The sequence below is a fragment of the Chenopodium album genome, chromosome 12 (assembly GCF_948465745.1).
Source record: "Chenopodium album chromosome 12, dcCheAlbu1.1, whole genome shotgun sequence".
Lineage (NCBI taxonomy): Eukaryota > Viridiplantae > Streptophyta > Magnoliopsida > Caryophyllales > Amaranthaceae > Chenopodium > Chenopodium album.
Genome location: NC_137845.1, coordinates 49,035,901 through 49,043,179, shown reverse-complemented (window position 1 = coordinate 49,043,179; position 7,279 = coordinate 49,035,901). Strand labels below are relative to the sequence as shown.

The 7,279-nt window shown below is 32.6% G+C and overlaps 1 pseudogene; it reads left to right on the top strand.

The window, feature by feature from the left end:
* Window positions 1-550: 550 nt before the first annotated feature.
* On the top strand, window positions 551-3,928 carry LOC145572501 (laccase-17-like; annotated as a pseudogene).
* Window positions 3,929-7,279: the final 3,351 nt, after the last annotated feature.

The following is a 7,279-nucleotide window of genomic DNA, read 5'->3' as shown; positions in this document are numbered from 1 at the left end:
AATGAACAATTATATATTCGGGTTTTGTAGAATCTAGCCGTCATATAGTTAATCACAAACCACTGCTTATAATTATAAAGTTAGATAATTGGTTACTTTATAATCTACTCCAACTATATCAAAAGTTTCTTTCCTTCAATGTGCAAAAAGTGAAAAGCAATTAGTAAAATGTTAATCAATAAAATATATCCTTCAAAATTAGGAGATTAAAATCAAAATCAAAAGACAGTATGACTTAGACATCCTACTAAACTAAAAATTCAACAATAATCTGGTGATTTTAATGGTTTATTTGGTCGGAAGTTTCAATCTATACAGTTTATATTACTTGCATATGTTTTCATGTAATCACCTAATTTAATTAATAAAAGTCTGCTTAATCTTTCTTCTAAAGTAACCAACTTAAAGGTTTATGCTACTTAGTTATACCATTATATAAACCACTTCATTTTCTCTCATTTTCATCACTCATTCAATACAAAAACCTCTTACAAACAAAGTTAATTGACTGCCTAGGCAACCTTTTGGGCAAATAAATAAAAGAAACGATATGGGGTTCAACTGTTCTTTTCATTCATTAGCTTGTTTATACTCTATGCTCTTCCTACTAGTTTGTGCTTCCTGGCTTGGCCCTCAACTCGCACTTGCTAAGCATCGTAGCATAACTAGACGTTTCAAGTTTGAGGTACTTACCTAGATTTCTTCGTCTTTTTTTCTTTTGTTTTAGGGTTATTGAATTGCATAAGGTACACGTCCTTTTATTTTAATATTTATGTTCATTACATTGAATAAAAGTCAAGATGAGACATTTTATGTGCTATCTTCTTTAAAATGACGGCTTCCATCACTTCAACCTTTCAACATCCCAAACATCTATTTCGTGATAGTCTGGTCTTATAAGTTTGTATTCAACTACCGAGATTATCTTTATATACAGTGTTAAAATGTTTTAAACTGACCTTTAGTGAAAAAATTAAGTAAAATTTATTACAAATAAGATAGAGATTTTTTTAGGGCTCCATGTAGGTTATAAGATTTTCACTATAGTTTTGCTTGAATTTTTTTAATTATGCTCTATTTTTTTGTTCTTATAGGTAAGGATGCAAAATGTGACAAGGCTATGCGAAACAAAGAGCATAGTAACAATAAATGGACAATTCCCTGGGCCTAGAATCATTGCAAGGGAAGGTGACAGCCTTGAAATTAAGGTTGTTAATCATGTTAAATACAATGTTACTATTCACTGGTAAGTGGTTAATATAAAGCTTGAGACTCATATAAATCTCATATTATAAAAATTTGACACAAGATTAGATGAATAATAAATTAAATTAAATATTTGTAAAATAGGCATGGAATTCGACAACTAAGGAGCGGATGGGCCGATGGGCCAGCATACGTCACACAATGCCCAATTCAACCTGGACAAAGCTATGTTTACAAGTACACAATCAAAGGACAAAGAGGAACCTTATTTTGGCATGCTCACATTTCATGGCTTAGGGCTACCCTTTTTTTTTTTTTTTTTTTTTTTTTTTTTTTTTAATGTAAAACTAATGTTTTTAAAATCATAAAACAGGGGAATGGTGGAAAGCAGACACAGAGGCAGTGATCAACCAAGCAATGAAGACAGGATCAGCCCCTAATCTATCCGACGCCTTCACCATCAACGGTCTTCCTGGACTCTTATACAATTGTTCAGCTAAAGGTAACATACAATCTAAACTATACATATAACTAATTGCTATGACTTTCTAGACTTCTAGCAGTCCCTCACATCTAATCAATCGCGCTACTAAACCCTGCTGTAGATACATTCAAGCTGAAGGTGAAACCGGGAAAGACATACCTTCTCCGCCTTGTCAATGCTGCACTCAACAATGAGCTCTTTTTTAGCATCGCCAACCATACACTCACAGTTGTCGAAGCAGATGCCATCTATACCAAACCCTTTAAAGCCAACACTATCTTAATAACTCCCGGACAAACTACAAATGTATTAGTTAGAGCAAAAAAACATCATCCTAATGCCTCGTTCCTTATGGCAGCTCGGCCTTATGCCACTGGACCTGCAACTTTTGACAATACAACTACCGCGGCTATCCTTGAGTATGCTCATCATGATCCTTCTCAAAAGCCTAAAACCACTAAACTACCTCTAATCAAACCTAAGCTTCCATTCTTCAATGACACATCATTTGCAGCGAAATTTACTAGCAAATTAAGAAGTCTTGCCAACTCTAGATTCCCAGCAAATGTTCCGAAAAAAATTGACAGACATTTTTTCTTCACTGTTGGCCTTGGATTACTCCCCTGCTCCAAGAACCAAAACTGCTCAGGGCCTAACAACACCATGGTAGGCGCGGCAATAAACAACGTCTCTTTTGTACAACCTAAGACTGCTTTACTTCAGGCTCATTTCTTAAGAAAATCAAATGGGGTGTATTCCTCTAATTTCCCAACAAAACCACCCACTCGATTTAATTACACCGGTACTCCTCCAACCAACATTATGCTAACCAAAGGAACTAGAGTAATGTCCTTACCATACAATACAAACGTCGAGCTAGTGTTGCAGGACACCAGCATTATTGGGGCTGAGAGTCACCCTCTTCACCTACATGGCTTCAACTTCTTCGTCGCTGGTCAAGGGTTTGGAAACTTTGACTCGAAGAAAGATCCTGCAAAGTTTAATCTCGTCGATCCTATTGAGAGAAATACAGTTGGTGTACCTTCTGGTGGTTGGGTTGCTATCAGATTTCGGACAGACAATCCAGGTAAACAAAATACCTACTGAAAAATGTTCCATTAACTTCTAATACTAGTAGCATGACTTTTATGTACTCGTACAAAAGAAAAATTGGCTTAAAATAATATCAACTGTTAACGGTGTATGCAAAATAATACAAACTCTACTATTTGCTATTAGCGGTACCACCTTTTATATTATATGTGCAAAATAGTACGCCGGTTACCGAAAAAGTATTTAGAGGAATATTATGTCTATATTTATAATTATTTTATTTATTTATATTAATTTTTTGTTTTTTTTAAAAAATATATATTATGTTAATAATTGTCTTTATAATCCAAATTAATAATGCCTCACCCCTTTGTTATTTATTTATTTTATTTTTTTGAATTGTCAATATGTATGTATTTAAATATCTTTTTTTTTAAAAAAATACATGTAGTAATTTCTTCTATCACACAATAGTAAATAGGGTATTTAAATGCATTATTATGTTGATATAATTAATTTTAAAAATCCAATATTTTCCCACATTCACCAACAAAAAAAAAATCCAAAATTTCCCCACATTCACCAACCAAAATAATGTGGGAGAATTTTAGAATATTTGAAACAAAATTTTAAACTAATAACGAGTATATCAAAATTATAAAGCATTGAAATACCCTTCTATTGTGTGGTAGTAGAAATTACTATTGGTATTTGAAAAAAAAAATTAATTTCATATAAACAACTTTAAAAAAAGGCCTAACAAAGGGGTGGCACATTATTAATTTGGATTGTAATGTAAAGGAAATTGTGAACATAATATGTATTTTGAAAAAAAAAAAATAATAACAAATATAGATGAAATATTCCCCGCGATGTTTTTTCGGTGACTGGCATACTATTTTGCACATATAGTACAAATGGTGGTACCACTAATAGCAAATACTTAATTTCGTATTATTTTGCACACACCGTTGATAGTTGGTATTATTTTAAGCTAATTTTCCCGTACAAAATGTTTTTTGTTAAATTTGTACTAACTTATGATTGTGAATAGGGGTTTGGTTTATGCATTGTCATTTGGAAGTACACACGAGTTGGGGATTGAAGATGGCATGGATTGTTCAAGATGGAAAGAAGAAGCACCAAAAACTGCCACCTCCACCAGCTGATCTTCCAAAATGTTGAACATATATGGTCTAATTCTTTTGAAGTTAATGGTGGTCAAAAAAAAAAAAAAAAAAATACTACGTAATAGTTTTAGTTTCATTTCATTATTTTCTAGTTTGATTGTATTCTTTAATGCCTAAAGGCATCACAATTATTATGAATTTACAATACAAGTAAAGATCATTCTAAATTTCATGTATTTTTGTCAAATATAAAATTTGATTAGGCTTTTCAACGTGATAAGACACAATTTGCCAATTTGTGTATACTTTATTACTCCTACGTTTCTATTAGCATGTATACTCAGGTAGTCAAGAAAACTTGGATGTTTATTAGTGTAAATTTCAAAAGGCAATTGTTGAAGCTGTATTCATATTATCATATAGCTCGATCTACAAATTAAATCACTTTGTAAATAAAGTAATGAGCTATTCTCCTTATTGCCCTATAATTTTAAGATCGAACCTAATTCAATTTATGAAAAAATCTCTCTCAACAAGCTAATTTATTAAAAAAACGAGGGAAGTATATATTTATAGAAATAGGTGGACCTAGCATGATTATGTCCGTAATGTTTCGATGGTCATCCCATGCGTGCATCCGTGCTAAGGCCGGTTGCTCAAGTCAGCTTCAAATCAAATACTATAAACTATAAAGTGGCATAATTTAATTGGTAAGCACCCATAAAAAATAAAATTTACATTTTAACAAATCGGTACACGCCAACGGAATGATCTCATTTAGATATAAAAAAATAATTAAGAGACAACAAATTGGCGACTGCTAATAGTTTTTGTTTATGAGGGGATGTGTTCATTTTTATTTCCATTAACGTTTATCGGTAGTTTAAGTTAATCTATTACCCCTAATACAACCCCCTTAGCTTGTTCCTTTATAAATGCTATTAGTTTTTGTTTGTGTGGGGGATCTTGGGATTAATGGTTAAGACTTAGGTCTATCGCCCAACTTATTTAGTACTTATTTATTTATTTTTAAATTATTAACATCCATGATCGTACACAGTTTATTAGTGCTTTGTACATTTTAAAATTTTACCACTACATACTAATTTTCTTATACTAAATTGTGTGACTACAAAATAAAAAGAAAATTGTACACACAACTCGCGGGCAAAAACTTTAGGCCAATTTGACAAGTGTACAAGTCACAAAATCACACCCCTCTATTATAAGTACCTAAATGTATCTAGACATTTGTTTTTTATTTGACTAATTTTGAGACAGGGCTTTATAATATATTCTTCGTATAAAATTCAACCAATAAAACAAACTATAAAGCACAAATTAAAAATGGACAATGTGGGAATAACACCTTAATATAGAACTAAGAACCGGCATTAGAGTTGAATGATTCATGTAGGAATCATATTCAATTGACTATTATGCAGCAATATACACCCCATACAAAAATTTGTGGACAGATTTGTCTAAGAGACTGTTATAAACTTACCTTTAATATTAGACTAATTCGCCTTATAAAACTGTCTATTTTGACCTTTATTTGCCTATTTATAGATATTTATAGATGTGTTCGTCATTAGGCTTAATCATGGCCAACATTAAGAAACAACCATCAAATCCAACAGAGGCAGGGGAAGTCATTGCAAGCAACTATGACCTTACATCCCAAATCTTGCTACGTTTGCCATCGAGATCAGTTGATAATCTAAGACATACGTCGAAGCAGTGGTGTTCGATCTCCTCTGATCCTTATTTCATTACTAGTCACATACGTGACAACCCTCCATTGCTTTCGGGTTTTTTCCTTCATTACTTCGAAAGGCCACGAGCTCTGTCCCATGAGTATATCGCAGTTCAATCCATTGATAAAAGAACTGTTGGTAGCTCATTACAGTTTGTTGAAGCACAAAATTCCTCAGACCTACATATTTTACAATCTTGCAATGGTCTCTTACTTTGTTCTTTGGATACTAAATACTATATTTGTAATCCCACAACTTTACAAAGGAAACAAATTCCCCTGCCTAAAAGCTGGCTCACCTTTGGCACTTACGCTCTTAATTTGGCTTACGACCCCAAAAAGTCACGCCACTACAAGGTAAATTTAAAATTCGATGTACATTAATTAATTTGTTTTTGTTTAGAAAAGAAATATAATTCAAATCTTTTTTTTTTTTTTACGGAGTTGGTTTTTTTTTTTTTTTTTCTTTCTTTTTTATTTATTTATTTATTTATTTTATAATTATACTTCGAATTTTCTTATGAGAATTATTTTGACCAAAGTGTAAATATAACGTATTTTATTGTGTTGTTTATAAAGTCATATAGTTGTTTGACTCGTCTCTCTTAAGGTTGTTTATGTTAGGAAATTTTACGGGTTACAACCAAAGTACCAAATAGAAGTCTATTCCTCTGAGACTGGCTATTGGAAGACCTCAGGAGAGCCTTTCATCGAAGAAAATGACATCGACTTCAAGCACGGGGTTTTTTGCAAGGGTGCCATCCACTGGCTCAAACAAACGTCTAGCTGCCTATATTTCGACATCAATCAAGGGTGCCTAAAGTCCACCAAGGAGCCACCGCGTACAAAGCAGTTTGATACGACTGAATGTGAGTACTTTGGTCAATCTAATGGTCATTTGTACCTAGTTGTAAGGAGACATCTTCCAAACTTTATGCTCTATCAAATGGAGGATGATTACTCGGGTTGGTTCTTGAAATATGTTGTTGATTTGGATGTTTTGGCAACAAATTTTCCAAGTATGGCAAGGAATTTCTATAACACATCGGTTTTTTCTCGAATTTACGAGTGCAATGTGTTATGTGTGGTAGAGAACGTTAATGAAGTTGATGAAATTGGCTATGTAAATCTTGTTGTATCCATTCCTGGAGAAATTTTGTACTTTAATCCTTTAACAAAGGCTTCAAAGAAAATCGCTCAGTTGAGAATTAGTCCATTTGATGAGTCTGTTTGGTTTAGAGACTTCATATTGCATGAGTACTTCGAAACCATTTGCCCTGTTTAGTGTTTGATCATTTCTTCGGCCAATCGGCCCTATGGCTGTATGAAATATAATTTTGTAACGTTAATGTCAATGTCTATAGTAATGTTTGTATACCGACAAATATTTATAAAATTATATTCTTTCATTCATAGTTTATACTCTATAATATCATGCACATTGACATGCAAATTCGTCACATAGTATATATTCTCGTGGAATTATATATTTGTTTGTGTCAAAAAAAAAAGAATTATATACTTCGTATTTGTCATCGTTACCTCCATCACCTAACTAGCATGCATGTTGTTAGCGTAAGTCATGATGCTCGTTATTATATTCATGAAAGTTATGGAAAAATTCATATACACTCTTTTTTATGAAGG